The sequence below is a fragment of the Stegostoma tigrinum genome, chromosome 5 (genome assembly GCF_030684315.1).
Source record: "Stegostoma tigrinum isolate sSteTig4 chromosome 5, sSteTig4.hap1, whole genome shotgun sequence".
NCBI lineage: Eukaryota > Metazoa > Chordata > Chondrichthyes > Orectolobiformes > Stegostomatidae > Stegostoma > Stegostoma tigrinum.
The window spans coordinates 36,669,072-36,687,950 of record NC_081358.1 but is presented as its reverse complement, the minus strand read 5'-3'; the positions used below and the strand labels follow the sequence as shown (position 1 = coordinate 36,687,950).

General features: G+C 51.6%; 1 protein-coding gene across 13 annotated transcripts in view; it reads left to right on the top strand.

The window, feature by feature from the left end:
* The first annotated feature begins 3,259 nt into the window (after positions 1 to 3,259).
* Positions 3,260 to 18,879, top strand: part of fam110b (family with sequence similarity 110 member B) — a 155,576-nt gene continuing 139,956 nt past the window's right edge. For 7 of the 13 annotated variants that reach the window (XM_059645913.1, XM_059645916.1, XM_059645918.1 and 4 more), the window contains exon 1: positions 3,529 to 3,994. The gene's annotated coding sequence lies outside the window, so the exon portion shown is untranslated. Of the gene's footprint in view, positions 3,374 to 3,528; positions 3,995 to 18,879 lie in introns of those variants that run through there. The other 6 variants (XM_059645921.1, XM_059645925.1, XM_059645920.1 and 3 more) reach the window with 3 other exon arrangements.

Genomic DNA, 18,879 nt, shown 5'->3' with positions numbered 1-18,879 from the left:
TCTCTCCCTATTTATTCCAGAACCCTCTCCCCATCCCCCTCTCTGATGAAGGGTCTAGGCCCGAAATGTCAGCTTTTGTGCTCCTGAGATGCTGCTTGGCCTGCTGTGTTCATCCAGCTCCACACTTTGTTATCTAGAAAAAAATACAGGTTACTTTTTAAATGGTGAAAGGGTGGGAAGTGTTAATGTCTAAAGGGTCCTGAATGCGCCTGTCCAAGAGTCAGTTAAAGTTAGGATGCAGATGCAACAAGGCAAATATTAATACAGCCTCCATTGTTCTGTTTTCTACTTGTTAACCAGTTCTTAACTTCAGGAATATATAATCCCAATTCCACATGCTCTAGGTGTGGACCCTTACCTGTCTACAAATTAGGCTGGAGAAGAGTTTAATTTACTCACGATATATATTTTAGCATAATTATTTACCATGTTTGATTTTGAGATGACAATGGCATAGTGGTCGTATCATTGGATTAGAAAAATCACCAGCCCCAGTCCACAGCAGCAAATGGAGTTTAAAATTAATTAATATATATGGAATTGGTCACAATAACAGTGCCCATGAAGCTATTAACAAGGCTGTAAATATGTCCTATTGTAACTGGACACAGCCTTGATAACATCTCTCTTGTAACCAAAAGTGGATATATTTGACACAGTGAAATGCAATGGAGATTCACCGAAGTAATTGTTGGGATGGTGGGGTGGTTTTATGAGAAGAAATTGAAAAGACTGGAGTTCTGAAGTTTGAAAGATGATCTCATTTAAACATATAGAGTTATTACAGAGTGCTTCAGATGTAAGTAAAATGTTTGCCTAGCAGGTAAGTCTAGAGCAAGGGCAGCCAGACTCAGAATAAGGGGCAACTCATTTAAGGTTGATGTGAGAAAGAGTTTGTTTTTTAATTCGAGAGTGGTAAAATCTCTACCTCAGAGGCCTCTCAATTATTGAACATGTTAAACACAGAAATCAACAGATTTCTGCATACTAAGGCCATCAGGGGCTTTTGGGGTTAATACAGGAAAATACGTTAAAGGTCAGCCATGATCTCTTTAAATGACTTAACAGGTTCAATGGGCTGAATAACATATTCCTACTCCTATTTCCTATGATTCCATAAAGCCTAAGACCATAAGAAAAATGAACAAGAGTAGTTTGCTTGGACCCTCAAGTCTATGTAGCCATTCAATAGGATCATGGCTAATCCAATACTCCTCATGTCCACTTTCCTCATAACACTTGATTCCATTACTTATCAAGAATCTATCTATCTCAGCTTTAAATATACACAAGGATTCTGCCCTGTGCTCTCTGTGGCATGGATTTCGAAAGACTCTCACCTCTCAATGAGAAGAAATTCCTTCTCATTTTAGTCTTAAATTGGCACTGCTTCATCCTGAGACTATGCCCTCTGGTCTTAGACTGCTCAATGAAGGGAAAGATCTTCTGGGCATTAAGAATCCTGCATGTTTCAATGAGATCACCTCTCATTCTTTCTTCTGGCGAGTAGAATCACAACATGTTTCTTCCTTTTTAAGACATTCCCTCCACACCAGGGCTCATCCTAGTGAACCTTTACTGAACCGCTTCCAATGAAATGATGTTTTTTCTTAAAAAAGTGAATCAAACGGCTCACAGTGCTTCAGATGGGATCTCACCATCACCTTGTACAGTTGCAGTAAGACCTCGTTGCTCTTATCCTGTAACCCCCTTGAAATAAGGACAATTAGCCTTCCTGATTCTAATCTATTCTCTACCCTTAAAGAAAATTTCAGATCCATAGGTAACAAAATTGTGGGAAGGAAGATAAACACACACTTCGTACCACATTAAGAGTCTAAATGCTTCTGTTTTTTATTATGTGTTTTAGAGAAATATGCAGCACTAGATGTAAATTCGTTGTAGTTTAGGATAATCCGAATAGAATCAAGATAAAATGAATAATTTCTATTAATATTGCACTTTTGATGTAGAATAACATCCTACCGTCACCTACTTAATGTCCGGTAACACACATGCTTTTCAGTGACCGACAAATCTCTGTCGATGTCTCTTTTGGAATTCTTGTTCTTTTTTTCCCGAAAGCCTTATGATTTCTTTGTTTAGAGGCTTTCTGGAAGTTTCTATTTCATTTGGATCTTATGACTCTTACTTTGGTTATTGCTGGTAGAAAGGATATAGGGGAAAAAATCCCCTTCTGCTATCACATGAAATGGGGCGCAGTTTCCCAGACCCACTAAATATCAATTTCCGAGTACCCCACCCAAACATTCCCTGGTTCCAGTGGAGGTATCCTTGATGACAAATTTCAACTTCCTGCCGCACAACAAATGCTCCCAGTTCACCAATTACAGAGGAGACCAATTTTGCCTGATCCTCGAGCATAAATTGTGGCACAGGGATTTTGACTGTTTTTCAGTTTGTGCCCTAGTTCGGTCAACAAATATTGGTAGGCTACAGAAAGATGAATGGAGCGAGTACCTTTCCATCCTCCACATGCTCCAACATCCTTACTTTAATGACTTCTTTAGATAATATTTGAACCCAGTGTACATTTGACTCATAGCTTAATATATGAGAGAAACTGTTAGACATCTGTTGAAATTTTGTAGAAAATGTCTCCTTTTTTCTTCCGTAAACTGGCAGTGCAGTTATCTGAAGTAACACAAAAGAACCGTGATGCTGGAAATTTGAAACAAAAACAGAATGTGCTAGATAAACTCAGATCTGGCAACATCTTTGGGGAGAGAGAAACGGTTAACGTTTCGAGTCCAGTAAGATTGTTCTTTATTCTGTTCTGTTCTGTATAAATGCAATTTATTACAGTGGGCACCGCCAGACTGGATGTCATCATCCCAGGGATCGTTAAGATAATTGCAAAACATTGCATTTATTTTCTGTATTATTAAACGGTCAATAACAAATTGAACAGTATTAATCTTTCTGATTTTTGAATAAGCAGGATATAAAGTATTTGAACATTCTCATCAATGCCAGCTTGATAAATAATACACATCCCGTCTTTGCTGGAGATAATTTAGATGTATTAACATTCATGAAATGCAAAATACCCTCAATTTTGTAGCAATTTACCTGCAATAAAATGTAAACTAAAATGTACAAAGCACTAAGTGCAAAAAATGGTCGCCGCTTTTTCAGTATTTTTAGCGAAACACAAAAATTGCTCCTTATAATTCTCTAACGCCCACTGCTTTCTGAATCTTGGTCTTTTCAGCAAATGATCACCCCTGCAGTCCGCCTCCAGCTCTCCTAGAGAGCTCTGCCTGGCTTAGGTGGCAGAACCATTCAACAAAGGGGTGGTCATGGCCCAGTAGGTCCCTCGTGTTCCAACTCCAAAGGACTGATTGGGAAGGTAATGACTGAGCGGGTAATGATCAGACTTTGTGAGCGGAGTGTTTTTGGAGTGGACATGAGAGCGGAAAGAATGAGGGGAGTGGTTGGTGATGCTGGGTGTTGGATTCCCCTGTGTTTGTTTTTGGAGGTGGCCATGGCAGAAGGAGGGAGGGATCCAGTGAATGAGTGAGTGCGAAGCAGCTTTTCCCTCTCTCTCACGGTAATACAGTGTATCGCTGCTGGAGCCTGGCTGAGGGACGGAGACAGTGAGTGAGTGTGAAGTAGCTTCTCTCTCTCTCTCTCTCTCTCTCTCTCTCACACACACACACACACACACACACACACAGTAACACAGTGTATCACTGCCGGAGGGACGGAGACAGTGAGTGAGTGTGGAGTAGCTTGTCTCTCTCTCTCTCTCTCTCACACACACACACACAGTGTATCACTGCCGGAGGGACGGAGACAGTGAGTGAGTGTTCAGCAGCTTGTCACACGCAGACACACTGTATCGCTGCTGCCGCCGCCCGGCTACAATGTTGTTGCGAGTTACAAAGCCGGCGGTTCACATTGTATCCAGATCAAGCTGATCCGGCCCCGCTACCGAGAGAGGGGATCGCTACATTCATTTCTTTTGTCGGTAAGCCACCTTATCCACCTTTCATTAAGCCCGACCCCCGCGATCGAAATGTTCCGTTAGAGGCAGCGGGAACGCACTCCATCCAGCGGCGGGTTCCAGCTGCGGCTCCGCTTCCTCCTCACCGCCCATGGCGGGGGATGGAGTGAGGGGTGTGGGAGGAGGGGACACGGGGGTAAGGACAAGGGAAATGAGGGGGGATGGGGTGGGAGGCTGGGGGCTGTCAAGGGGGCGACAAGGGGAGGAGTCAAGGGGATACGTGAGGGAGTGGGGGCGGGGGTGTCATGGGGAGGGGACAAGAGGGGGTGGGGGTGTGGTGAGGGGTGTGGTGAGGGGTGGGGTGAGGGGTGGGGGTGTGGTGAGGGGTGGGGGTGTGGTGAGGGGTGGGGGTGGGGGTGGGGGAGCGTTGGGGGGTGAGGTGAAGTGGGGGTGCGTGGGGAGGTGGGCGGGAGTGGGGGTGCGTGGGGAGGTGGGCGGGAGTGGGGTGGGGGTGAGGTGGTGCGGAGGGGCAGGCAGGGAGTGGGGGGGTGGGTTGAGGAGGGGCGGGGGCGGGGAGGGAGTGGGGGGTGGGTTGAGGAGGGGCGGGGGCGGGGAGGGAGTGGGGGGTGGGTTGAGGAGGGGCGGGGGCGGGGAGGGAGTGGGGGGTGGGTTGAGGAGGGGCGGGGAGGGAGTGGGGGGTGGGTTGAGGAGGGGCGGGGGCGGGGAGGGAGTGGGGGGTGGGTTGAGGAGGGGCGGGGGCGGGGAGGGAGTGGGGGGTGGGTTGAGGAGGGGCGGGGGCGGGGAGGGAGTGGGGGGTGGGTTGAGGAGGGGCGGGGGCGGGGAGGGAGTGGGGGGTGGGTTGAGGAGGGGCGGGGGCGGGGAGGGAGTGGGGGGTGGGTTGAGGAGGGGCGGGGGCGGGGAGGGAGTGGGGGGTGGGTTGAGGAGGGGCGGGGGCGGGGAGGGAGTGGGGGGTGGGTTGAGGAGGGGCGGGGGCGGGGAGGGAGTGGGGGGTGGGTTGAGGAGGGGCGGGGGCGGGGAGGGAGTGGGGGGTGGGTTGAGGAGGGGCGGGGGCGGGGAGGGAGTGGGGGGTGGGTTGAGGAGGGGCGGGGGCGGGGAGGGAGTGGGGGGTGGGTTGAGGAGGGGCGGGGGCGGGGAGGGAGTGGGGGGCGGGGAGGGAGTGGGGGGTGGGTTGAGGAGGGGCGGGGGCGGGGAGGGAGTGGGGGGTGGGTTGAGGAGGGGCGGGGGCGGGGAGGGAGTGGGGGGTGGGTTGAGGAGGGGCGGGGGCGGGGAGGGAGTGGGGGGTGGGTTGAGGAGGGGCGGGGGCGGGGAGGGAGTGGGGGGTGGGTTGAGGAGGGGCTGGGGGGTGGGTTGAGGAGGGGCGGGGGCGGGGGCGAGGAGGGGCGGGGGCGGGGAGGGAGTGGGGGGTGGGTTGAGGAGGGGCGGGGGCGGGGGCGGGGAGGGAGTGGGGGCGGGTTGAGGAGGGGCGGGGGCGGGGGCGGGGAGGGAGTGGGGGCGGGTTGAGGAGGGGCGGGGGCGGGGGCGGGGAGGGAGTGGGGGCGGGTTGAGGAGGGGCGGGGGCGGGGGCGGGTTGAGGAGGGGCGGGGGCGGGGGCGGGGAGGGAGTGGGGGGTGGGTTGAGGAGGGGCGGGGGCGGGGAGGGAGTGGGGGGTGGGTTGAGGAGGGGCGGGGGCGGGGGCGGGGAGGGAGTGGGGGGTGGGTTGAGGAGGGGCGGGGGCGGGGGCGGGGAGGGAGTGGGGGGTGGGTTGAGGAGGGGCGGGGGGCGGGGGCGGGGAGGGAGTGGGGGGTGGGTTGAGGAGGGGCGGGGGGCGGGGGCGGGGAGGGAGTGGGGGGTGGGTTGAGGAGGGGCGGGGGGCGGGGAGGGAGTGGGGGGTGGGTTGAGGAGGGGCGGGGGGCGGGGAGGGAGTGGGGGGTGGGTTGAGGAGGGGCGGGGGGCGGGGAGGGAGTGGGGGGTGGGTTGAGGAGGGGCGGGGGGCGGGGAGGGAGTGGGGGGTGGGTTGAGGAGGGGCGGGGGGCGGGGAGGGAGTGGGGGGTGGGTTGAGGAGGGGCGGGGGGCGGGGAGGGAGTGGGGGGTGGGTTGAGGAGGGGCGGGGGGCGGGGAGGGAGTGGGGGGTGGGTTGAGGAGGGGCGGGGGGCGGGGAGGGAGTGGGGGGTGGGTTGAGGGGGGGCGGGGGGTGGGTTGAGGGGGGGCGGGGGGCGGGGAGGGAGTGGGGGGTGGGTTGAGGGGGGGCGGGGGGCGGGGAGGGAGTGGGGGGCGGGTTGAGGAGGGGCGGGGAGGGAGTGGGGGGCGGGTTGAGGAGGGGCGGGGAGGGAGTGGGGGGCGGGTTGAGGAGGGGCGGGGAGGGAGTGGGGGGCGGGTTGAGGAGGGGTCGGGGGAGTTGGGGGGCGGGTTGAGGAGGGGCGCAGGGGTCGGGGTGGGAGGTGGAGGGGGGTAGGGTGGAGGGGATGGGGTTGAGGAAGGGTGGAGGTGAGGAGGGGGTGAGGGATGGGGGTAGGGTAGAGGGGGATGGGGGTGAGGAAGGGTGGAGGAGTGGGTGTGTAGGGTGGGGGTGGGGGTGAGGGATGGGGGTAGGGTAGAGGGGGATGGGGGTGAGGAAGGGTGGAGGAGTGGGTGTGTAGGGTGGGGGTGGGGGTGAGGGATGGGGGTAGGGTAGAGGGGGATGGGGGTGAGGAAGGGTGGAGGAGTGGGTGTGTAGGGTGGGGGTGGGGGATGGGGGTAGGGTGGAGGTGGGAGTGAGGAAGTGGGGGTTTTAGGGCGGGGGAGTGCAAGGGGGCAGGAGATGGAGCAAGGGGATTGGGTACAGGGTTGGGGAAGATGTAGGGTCAAGTGCGGCAAGGTGGATAAGGTGCAAAAGAGGGTAGGGAGGTGGTTGAGGAGAAGGGGCAAGGGAGAAGGCAACGGGAAGCAGAGAGAGGGAGAAAGGGAAGGTTGGGGGCAAAGGGGAGTGGGGGCAAGGGGAGGGGGACGAAGGGGGGCAAGGGTGAGCGGGGATGGCAAGGGTGAGCAGGCAGTGGGAGCAAGGGAAGGCAATGAGTGGGGGCAACAGTGAGCAGGGAAGGGGTCGAGGCTGAGCTGGGAGGGGGAGCAAGTATGAGCTGGGACGGGAAAGCAAACAGAGGCAGGGAGGGGAGAGGGGGTCAAGGGTGAGTGGGAACAGGCAGGGGCAAGGGGAGGTTGGGGGAAAAGGGGGTGGTAGGGAACAGAGGAGGTGGTGTGAGAGGTGGAAAGGGGTGGCAGGTGAAGAAGGGAGGCAGGGGACAAGGAAGGCGGGGGGGTAGACGGAAAATGTGTGGCGGGGGGCAAGGGGTTGTGGGGTCAAGGTGAGGCTGTAGGTGGTGGGTGGGGGGAAAAGGGGTTGTGGAGATGTAAGAGAGGTCGTGGCGGGGGAGGCCAGGGTGGTAGAGGGAAGATGTGTGGCGGGGGTGCAAGGGGTGGTGGGGTCAAAGGGAGGCGGGAGCTGGCGGGTGGGAGGCAAGGGAAAGCGGGGATATAGGTGAGGTGGCAGGCAGGGGCCCGTTGGAGGTTGGGGCAAGGAGAAGGATTGGGGGAAAAGGGGAGGGGGCAGTAGGGAAAAAAGCATGGGGGGTGTGGGAAATGGCGAGGCATGGGTGGGAGGGTGGTGTCATGGGGTGGCAGGGGGAAGGGGGGAGGCAGGTGGGCAGGGAGAAAGGGAGGCAGGGGTGCAGGTGGTGGGCCCATCCTTAATAGCCCATGAGGTAGTGTTGAGAGATGTTCAATGCTTCAAGCAGCTTACAGTGAATGTATTCAAAACTTGCAGTACTGTGGAAAGGTTACTTTCAGTTGGAGGGCTCTTGCATTGCAACAAAACAAAGGAGAGCTTAACTAATTGGTAAACCATTGCTATCTTTGATAAGGACTTAGCCACTATCTTTTGTCTTGTAGTAACGAAGTTTAAGTGCAAATGCTAGCAGTGTGGCCATACCGTCTAGATTCAATCAGAGAATACACAGCAGATTAACAAGGATGGAAAATTAGACCAGTCCAAGTGTTTATATGGTTAATTTATTCTTGGCTTAACTGCAGAAAACAATCAGTGCTTGAACTTGAGTTGATGATGTTTAGGGGTCCCTTGTGTTCTTTTATAGTTTTCTTGCCTCCATTCTAAATGGAAAATATTGACTGGCATTTTGAGGGTAATGCCAATGGTCGAAAATCTTTAAAGTCGAATGTTATAACAGTACTTGGCTTTTTTTGACAACATTATTCTTCCTTTAGACAGAGTCTCAAATCTACAACAAACAAAACAAAAAAATTGCTGGAGAAATTTGTGGAGAGAAAACACTGGATGTTTTGAGTCCAGCCACCCCTCTTCAAACCCACTCTGGCAAAGGGTTGTAGCGTGTGAAACACTAACTCTACTTTCTCTCCACAGCTGCTGCCAGACCTGCTGAATTTCTCCAGCAATTTGTTTGTAGCACCACAGTACTTTGCTTTATTGTACGGAAATCTTCTTTGTTCTATGTTATGCAACATTGAGTCAGTGTCATTGTTATGGCAGCCACAATGGTGCTGAATCATCAACAATGCAGTAAATAGTAATAAATAATAAAAACATTCTGATTCTTTCTCTCAAACTTATTTAGATGTTTGGTAGACACCTTTTTTCTTCCCAAGATGACTCTGTTGCAAGTCGTTTTTGCATTAGTCAGGTTGCAAAACAAAACTTACAAGTTAGATTATTCAGGGTGAGCTTTGTGAAATTAAAATTCTTGTGGATGTATTACATATTCTTGTGTTTGTGACAATTGTTCACTCTTTCACTAAGTGTAATTGGATAGATTGAGCTAATCATTTTGTTTAGTTGTCCTGATAAGTTAGTAGTCCCTAACATTTAAATATATTAACATTGTGCATGTAAGATTTAGCTAATTGTATTAATTGCACCAAAGTCTACAGGCCCTGATACAATACAATATTCTGAAATTGCCCCGTGTTTGTAAGTCCTATCCCTAAGAATTTTCTCCAAAGGCTTCCCAATTACTGATGAGAGTCAGTAGTCTGTAGTTTTTTTTAGATTATCCTTATTTCCCTTCTTGAACAGAGAAACAACATTAGCTACTCCCCAGTCCTGTAGGACCTCTCAATGGCTTGTGAGGTTGCAAAGATCTTGATTAAGGTCCTGCCAATCTCCTTCTTGCCTCTCTCAATAAGCTGATGTGATTGGGTCCTGGGGACTTTTCCATTACAAGAGACCCAACACCACTTCTTTCTTGATCTCAAAATGTCATAGCTTATTTGCATGCTCCAAATCTTATGATCCTCCATATCCTTCCCCTGAGTGAATAGCAATGCTTTAGGATCTTGCCCACATCCTCTGCATTCAAGCGCAAGTTCCCTTATTTATCCTTGAGTGGTCCTACCTTCTCCATAGTTTTCCTCTTATTTTTATGTATAAAATGCCTCAAAATTCTCTTTAACCCTACTTGCCAAGATCATTTCATGCTCTGTTCTTGCTGTCCTAAGTCCCTGCTTGACCCACTCTTGTTCTGGTGAGACTTGCCATTGCAGGTCAAGGCTGTAACTTCAAGAGTTTTGTATGGAACAGTCTTCAACTGCTTCAGTGAACCATGTCTCATTAGGTCAGGAATTTGACTGCTGAGAAGGACAAGAGTTCTGGATGTAAGTGTGCTCGCTGAGCTGGAAGGTTCATTTTCAGACGTTTCGTCACTTTTTTTTAAATTTGATAAAATGTACTTTATTTATAAGATGTACAAAAAAAAAACATATTTATACACCTACCCAGTCATGCAAGCCACTCCGGGTTACCCAGTGGGTACGTACACCAACTAAAGGTAAAAAACAAACAAAGAAGAAAAAAAACAAAAGCAAAGAAAATACCCCGGCAGTCGTCACCCCGCACAGTCCCAGTTGGCCCCCTGACCAGTTGGGGAAGGCGCCAGCTGGGCCCAGTTACCAGACAGGGCCCTTTTTTCTATTCTGGTCGAGGGGTTTCATACCGTGGTCTTTCCCCACCGCGCCTTGGCGGCGGCTGCCCCAAGCTTTAGCGCATCCCTCAGCACGTAGTCCTGGACCTTGGAGTGTGCCAGCCTGCAACACTCGGTCGGGGTCAGTTCTTTCAGCTGGCAGACCAGCAAGTTGCGGGCAGACCAAAGAGCGTCTTTCACCGCATTGATGGTCCTCCAGGCGCAGTTGATGTTGGTCTCGGTGTGCGTCCCGGGAAACAGCCCGTAGAGCATGGAGTCCCGCGTCACGGAGCTGCTCGGGACGAACCTCGACAAATACCACTGCATCCCCCTCCAGACCTCCTGCGCATAGGCACACTCCAGAAGGAGGTGATCGACAGTCTCGTTCCCCCCGCAGCAATCTCGAGGGCAGCGTGTGGTGGCGCAGAGATTCCGGGCATGCATAAAGGATCTCACTGGCAGAGCCCCTCTCACCGCCAGCCAAGCAATGTCCTTTTGCTTGTTTGAAAGTTCTGGCGATGAGGCATTCTGCCAAACGACTTTGGCAGTCTGCGTGGGGAACCACACAACGGGATCCACCCTCTCCTTTTCCCAAAGGGTCTTGAGGATACTACGTGCTGATCACTGCCTGACGGCCTTGTGGTCAAAGGTGTTCCTTTCAAAAATTTCTCCATGAAGGACAGGTGGTAGGGGACGGTACAACTACTCGGAGCGTTCCGCGGCAACGAGGCCAGGCCCATCCTTTGCAACACCGGGGACAGGTAGAACCTCAGTAATTGGTGTTTGCGTACTGAGGATCTACGCACAGCTTGATGCAGCCGCAAACAAAGGTAGCCGTCAGGACGAGGGCGGAATTCGGTACGCCCTTTCCCCCATTTTCCAGGTCTTTGTACATGGTGTCCCTGCGGACCCGGTCCATCCTCGACCCCCAAATGAAGTGGAAGATGGCCTGGGTGACCGCAGCGGTGCAGGTCCAGGGAATAGGCCAGGCCTGCGCCACATACAACAGTACCGAAAGCCCCTCGCACCTGACAACCAGGTTCTTAACCGCAATGGAGAGGGACTGGAGCGTCCACCTGCCCAGCTTCTGCTTCAATTTGGTGATACGCTCCTCCCAAGTCTTAGTGCACGCCCCAGCTCCATCAAACCAAACACCCAGCACCTTCAGGTAGTCTGTCCTGACGGTGAAGGGGATGAAGGAGCGGTCGTCCCAGTTCCTGAAGAACATGACCTCGCTCTTGCCCCTATTGACTTTGGCACCCGAAGCCAGTTCAAACTGGCCGCAGATGTCCAACAGTCTACTCACCGACCGACGATCGGTGCAGAAGACGGCGACATCGTCCATGTACAGGGAGGTCTTGACCTGAAGGCCTCCGCTGCCTGGGATAGTCATGCCCTTCAGGCTCATGTCCTTCCTGATGGATGCGGCGAAGGGCTCCACACAGCACACGAACAAGGCAGGAGAGCGCGGGCAGCCCTGCCTGACTCCAGATCTGACAGGAAAACTGTCAGATTCCCACCCGTTGATCGAGACTGCGCTAACGATGTTGGTGTAGAGCAGCCGGATCCGATTGCGGATGCCCTCCCCGAACCCCAATTTGGAGAGGACGTCCCTCATGTAAGCATGAGAGACCCTGTCGAAGGCGTTCTCCTGGTCCAGGCTGACGAGGCAGGTGTCCACCCGCTTGTCCTGTATGTAGGCGATCGTATCCCTGATGAGCGCGAGGCTCTCGGCGATCTTCCTGCCCGGCACAGCACAGGTTTGGTCAGGGTGAATCACTGACTCCAGGACAGACCTGACCCGGTTGGCAATGACCTTGGCCAGGATTTTATAGTCCACGTTCAAAAGTGAAATGGGACGCCGATTCTTAATTTCTTCCCTCTCCCCCTTCCTCTTGTAAATGAGGGTGATGATGCCCTTCCTCATGGACTTGCACATTTCCCCTGCCCGAAGCGCACTATCATACACCTCCAGCAGGTCCTGGCCGACCACAGAGTGGAATACAGCTCGACCGGTAAGCCGTCGCTTCCGGGAGTCCTATTCCTCTGCAAGGACTTGAGGGCTCTGGCCAGCTCGTCCAGGGATATCGGCCGGTCCAGCCACTCCCTCGTGCCGTCGTCTAAGACCTCCGTGATAGACGACAGGAACGACTCGGAGGCCGTGCTGTCCGTGGGCTTCGTGTCGTACAGTCCGGCATAGAAGGATCTGCTGATCCTCAAAATGTCAGGCCGAGACGACGTCACCGAGCTGTCGTCCACCTTCAGCCGGCCAAGCACAGAGCTCTCTTTGTGCATCTTCTGAAAGAAGAAACGCGAGCACGTCTCGTCATGCTCCACGGAGCGGACCCTGGACCGGAAGATTATCCTGGAGGCCTCCGCGGCGAAGAGCGAGGCTTGCTGGCCCCTCACCTCGCGGAGGTCCTCCGTGACATCGACCCCCATCAACTGCAGAAGGAGCAGGTTCTGCACCCTTTTCTGGAGTCGCGACAGCTTTCCCCGCCTCTCTCTCGCCTTCCGAACACCCTTGAGGACAAAGAACCTCTTGATGTTCTCCTTCACCCTCTCCCACCAGTCGCCTGGAGACTCAAAGAGGGGTTTCACGGTTCTCCACTGGCGTACTCCCTCTTAAGCACCTCGACGTTCTCTGGGGTCAGCAGAGTCGTGTTGAGCTTCCACGTCCCCTTGCCGGCTGGCTGGTCGTCCTGTAAGTGACAGTCGGCCAGCAGGAGGCAGTGGTCAGAGAAGAACACCGGCTCGACGCAGGTGGACCTGACAGAGAACGCCCGTGACACAACAGGAAGTCTATCCTTGAGCGAATAGACCCGTCTGGCCGCAACCAGGTGTACCTCCGCTGCGCTCCGTCTGCAGGGGTGCTGAAGACGTCGAGCAGCTTGGCGTCCTTCACCGTGCCCATCAGGAATCTGGACATGACGTCCAGTTGACTCCCCCCACCCGCTGTCCCTGCGCCGGATCTTCCATCTGCATCAATGATGCAGTTGAAGTCTGCGCCTAGGATGACTGGCCTGGACGTAGCCAGCAGGGGTGGAAGCCGCTGCAGGACGGCCAGCCGCTCACTCCGTACCGCTGGGGCTTACACGTTGATCAGCCTCAGGGGAGCATTCTTGTAGGTGACATCAGCCATTAGGAGGCGCCCCCCCCCCCCCCCACCCACCAGAATAGCCAGGCCGGAGGAGTGACAGTCGTTATCCCCCGACCAGATCGAAGGCCCACAGGTCCAGGCGCTGGACCATTTCCCGTTCCTGCTGAGGTGTGGTATCCCGCACTCCAGAAACAGGAGGTCCGCCTTGACGGTGGTCAGGTAGGCCAACGTGGACATACATCTTGCAGTGGACTTGACGCTGTGCACATTAATGCTCGCAACTCGTACCCCCATTGTGGGCGGTGACCGCATTACCCTCCCCGAGTCCAAGGTCCAGCCCCTCTCTGTCCCTTCACGCCCATTGCCCAGGCTAACTGCTGGACGCTCTCCGGGCTCAGGAAACCGTCCGTGCTGCCTTCTGGGTGGCATCCCCCCGTCGGGGGTACGGAGGCAGGAGAGTCTGGTTCTAGGTCAGGCTGGGGACGCGCTGTTTCCTCCTTCCCGCCTGGAAGTTCCGAGGGGCCCTCCAGTGCCCCAGTGGCACGTGACTGGGTGTCGGAGGGAGCCTCAGGACACCTCACCTGGAAGCGTGGTGCTGCTTTCCTTCTCCCTTGAGATCTTTAGCTTCTGCTTTGGGCGGGCCCTCTCCGAATATCCCTCGTCAGAGGAGCTCTTATAGCCCCCCTGAAGCTGCCTCTTCCCACCTGATGGTTGCAGTTCCTGGGCCCACCGACGCACCTTCCTCCTCGCTTTCCGGACCGTCGTCCACTCCCCTGGGTCGCCAGTCGCCGCCTCCATCGACTCCGAGTTGTCAGGGGGGAGCGGAGCCTGCAGGTGCGCTTTGCTGGCCTCGGGCCCATCCTGCGGGGCTGGGCCCTCCTGCACGACCTGGCCCTCCACATTAGTGGGGTCCTTGCAGGGCCCTGGTGCCTTCCTCTCCTCCGGGGGGGGGCTGGCCCCCCATTGCCCCTGCTGGCGACCTGGGCGTAGGTAGTTCCCCACCGCGGGCATGCCTATAGATCGCTTCCCCACAAAGGTTACAGCTTTTTTTCTTGTAGGCAATCCTTTGCAAGGTGTCCCTCCTCCCTGCAGTTCCTGCAGATGGTGGCTTTGCAGTCGGCCGCCACGTGACCTGACCTACCACAGGCATGGCAGACTTTAGGTTGCCCTGCGTAGGTCAGGTAGCCCTTGCTCCCGCCGATCGCGAAGCTGGATGGTGGGTGTACGACGTTCCCGTCCGCGCCCATCCTCAGCGTCACCTTGACCTGCCTCTTACTGGTCCAGATGCCAAAGTGGTCCATGATGTTGGTTAGGTCCCCTTCCACCTTCACGTACCTTCCAAGGACGGTCAGGACATCAACTGCTAGCACATGCGGGTTGTACATGTGTACAGTCACCATACGGCTCCTCTGTGCTGGCTTCACAAACAGTGGGACAGCGGTCAATACAGAGAGGGGGCCCTCACCTCCTTTCTCCTTGAAAACCTCCAGGAAGCGCTCGCAAAGCTTGGCACTCCTGAAGGTCACATCGTAAAAACCTCCTCCGGGGAAATCCTGCAGGTAGTAAATGTCCGCAGCAGCGAACCCGCAACAGTCCAACAGGACTCTCTTCACGAAGAAAGTGCAGTCCACAGGTGCACCTTCATCCACCTTCTTTACGGAAACATGGATGGTGTTCCGGACCCCCTGACCTGGGGCACGAGCACTTGCCGCAGCCATCGTTGCAAGTTGGCTGCTCCCCTGAACCAGTGTTAGGCCGAAGCCAGCATTAAGATCCACCGGTCGCAAGGGTGCACAGCCAACCCGACGTCTTCCTTCCACCTCCAACACAGCACTCTCTTCCTCTCGGTCCACAAGAGAGTGGGTCTTTATTTTGTTTCAGATGTAAGCTGGTTCACTGAGCTGGAAGGTTTGTTCCCAGATAATCAGTCACCATTCTAGGTAGCATCAATAGTGAGCCTCCGGTGAAGCACTGGTGTTATGTCCCACTTTCTATTTATGTGTTTAGGTTTCCTTGGGTCAGTGATGTCATTTCCTGTTCTTTTTCTCAGAGGGTGGTAGATGGGCTCCAAATCAATATGTTTGTTGATGGAGTTCTGGTTGGAATGCTATGCTTCTAGGAATTCTCGTGCGTGTCTTTGTTTGGCTTGTCCTAGGATGGATGTTTTGGTAGAAAGCTAGCCACCAGAGACATGACCCACTATCACTAGTATCCTTACATACAGATGGGGAAGGACAACACATCCATCCTAGGACAAGCCAAACAGAGACACTCATGAGAATTCCTAGAAGCATGGCATTCCAACCGGAATTCCATCAACAAACACATTGATTTGGAGCCCACCTACCACCCGCTGAGAAAAAGAACAGGAAATGACATCACCAACCCAAGGAAACCTAAACACATAAATAGAAAACGGGACATAACACCAGCGCTTCACTGGAGGGTCACTGATGATATTACCTAGAATGGTGACGAAATGTCTGAAAATGAACCATCCAGCTCAGCGAGCAAACTTACATCCAGAACCTCAACCTGAGCTACAAATCTTCTCAAAACATTCAGAAAATAACCTTGAAAATGTACTCCATCCTGATTTGTGCATGTTTATTGCTGTTCTTTTTTTGTTTCTGGGAGTATTTCATGGAATTCTCAACCAAGCGCCGCTGTAGGAAAGTCATGACTAGAAGGGCTGCAATTTGTCTGGAAAGGCCCATCATAACTTTCTCACATTAACTAGTATTAAGAAAAATGTGTTCATAACACATTTTGAAAAGCTTGAGGAAGGTAACCGTATATACGGCACTAGTTTTGTTTAAGAGCAGGAAGGGAATTTGCCACACTTTTAAAACGTTTTGTGTAGGTAGCTTGAAACATGTAAGTATGATGGTTTGCAATTGTTTTGATAAATTAACGAAGAAATGTCTCATTTCTGAAACACTGTTTGGAAGAATGCATTTCTCTTGCTGAGACTTCATTAATAAAATTGCCTTCATATAGAAAGGACACTTGCTTCTTTGCCATTTTAGTTTTCAGGCCAGCACAGATTAATATTATTGTATTATGCTATTATATTCATGTTACTGTTAAAATTATGACAATGAATTGAGATTTGATTGAATCCAGTTTTGGGTGTAGAATCAGAAGTTTATTCGTTTCTTGTGCCAAAATGGAATGTTGCCCACCTCCCCATATAACAATGAACAAAGCAAATTTTAATCTACAAGCAAAGAATGTTTCTCTACCTGTGTGGCTGTGGATCTGAATAATGGGGAAGTATATGGTTACTATAACATACAAGTCTCCTCATGCAATTCTGAAGGTGGGGATTAAGTATTACCAATCTAACTTGATCTATATTGCATTATGTTTGACAAGGCGTTCAACAATATTCCATAACGTAGACTGGTTAGCAAGGTTAGATCACATGGAATCCAGGGAGAGCTAGCCATTTGGAAACAAAATTGAAAATAGGAGACAGAGGGTGATGGTGGAGAGTTGTTATTCAGACTAGTGGCCTGTGACCAGCAGTATGTCACATGGATTGGTGATGGGTGCATTGCTTTGTGTCATTTAGATAAATAAATTAGATGTGACTATAGGAGGAATGGTTAGTAAGTTTGTAGTTGACACCAAAATTGGTGGTGTAGTGGACAGTGAAGAAGGTTACCACGGAGTACAATGAGTCCTTGATCAGATGGGCTGGTGGGCCAAGGAGTGGCAGCTGGAGTTTAATTCAGATAGGTTTTCCATCTAACATTTTGGAAAGGCAAACCAGGCCAGGACTTAGATAGTTATAATTAGGGTCCAGGGGAGAGTTGCTGAACAAACAGACATTGGGTTGCAGGTTCATCATTCCTTGAAAGTGGAGTTGCAGATAGACAAGGTGGTAAAAGAAGGTGCTTGATATGCTTGTGTTTATTGGTCAGTGCATGGAGTGTAGGAGTTGGGAAGTCATGTTGAGGCTGTACATGACATTGGTTAGGCCACTTTTGGAATACTGCATTCAGTTCTGGTTGCCTTGTGATAGGAAAGATATTATTAAAGTTGAAAGGATCCAGAAAAGATTTACAAAGATGTTGATGAAGTTGGAGGGTTTGAGCTACAGGGAGAGGCTGAGTAGGCTGGGGCTATTATCTGTGTAGCATTACAGGCTGAGGAGTGACCTTTTATAGAAGCTTATAAAATCATGAGGGTGAATAGCCAAGGTCTTTTCTCCAGGGTAGAAGAGTCCAAAAGTTTAAGGTGAGAGGGGAAAGATTCATAAAGGACTTGAGGGGCAACATTTTCGCAGGTTGATGCGTGCACAGAATGAGCTGCCAGAGAAAGTGGTGAAGGCTGGTATAATTATGACATTTAAAAGTCACCTGCACGGGTATATAATAGGAAGGGCTTGGAGGGATGTGGGCCAAATGCTGCAATTGGGACTAGATTTATTTAGGCTATCTGGTCGGCATAGATGAGTTGGACCAAACTGTCTTTTTCTGTGCTGTACAACTCTATGGCACTATGTTTTGTAACCTGTAAGGCGAGATCACTCTGACCAACTGTATCTCTGGTTACTTTGTCAGTCAGAATTACGTTAGTATGACCACTGGCTGGAGTGCTTAGTTACTTGAAATCCTTTGAGAAAGCGGGAAGTCATATCAGAGAGCAGAAGGAACTGGTACTCTGGTCTGTCATCTGGTGATAAATGACCACTGCATTTGTAGAACTGGATTTTTTTTAATACTTTGACTTCCTTAACCTGTTTAGAATCATAAATCTGATCAGGCCAATAACCATAAGTGAGAGATTTTAATTCTGCTTGTGTACTTTGACTGCTGTCAGGTATTGACTCAATACCTGTATGAGTCATCTAATATATTGCTGGAGAGTGTTTCAGGTTCTGATCTGCTGCAACAAATAAATGTTAAAGTATGCAACATTGTAAATCTCATGAGCACATTCATTTTTCTGCCTTTGTTTATAATTATATGAAAGTGCTGTGCTGCCAATTTTGATATATTAATCCCTCAATCACTTATGAAAAGACCAATAATAAATTGTAATGTTCAGATATTTGTCTTTTATTGTTAACTTGTAGAGGATATGATGAAGAATAATCTATTCCATCAATCTTTTATCATCCTTCCTATAAGGTACATCTAGATATTTTCTACAGTAGAGATGTTGCAGAATTTTTTTAGGTTAGGGCAAGCCCTAACATCTGAATTCATGGTGTAGCAAAGAGGAACTTGCAGAAGAAGTTTTCAAAGTATGCTGTTGCTGTCAAACAAGTAGAACTGTCCTGATGTACTAGATAGCTTTTGCAGATTTTGACTCCAATTCAATTTGACCCTGGAGTTCCATTGACTTCAGTTTTGCTCATGCTTCTTGATGCCACACCCAGTCCAACCCTCCCTTGGTGATGAGGGCAGTCACCCTCATTTCTCCTTTTTGCCATAGTAATTTTACGGGAATGTAATCAGGCACAGATTTCTAGGATCATTTTAAATGAAGGGAATGAGTGGAGATGTACAGAGGGAATTGCAGAAAGAGTCATCTGGAGCAAGTTCACCTTGTATGAACAGTCGTAAATTCCTTCTGAGCTGTGGAGGGGATGTTGAACCTTATCTTTCCTTGCCCCTTTTCCCTAGCACTCCCCACAAATCGTTCAAATGTCCTTTGACCTTTTGTCAAAAAAAAAACATGTGGAAATCTAGGGTTGTCTTGTGCAGGACTCTTTTTTCGCACAAGATGTGAATGTTTTTGTTCTCATACATTCCGATGGTGTAATCTAGACCTGATAGTCAATGTCACAGTTTCCTTGACACACACATTTTAAAATCTTTCCATCGATAAGT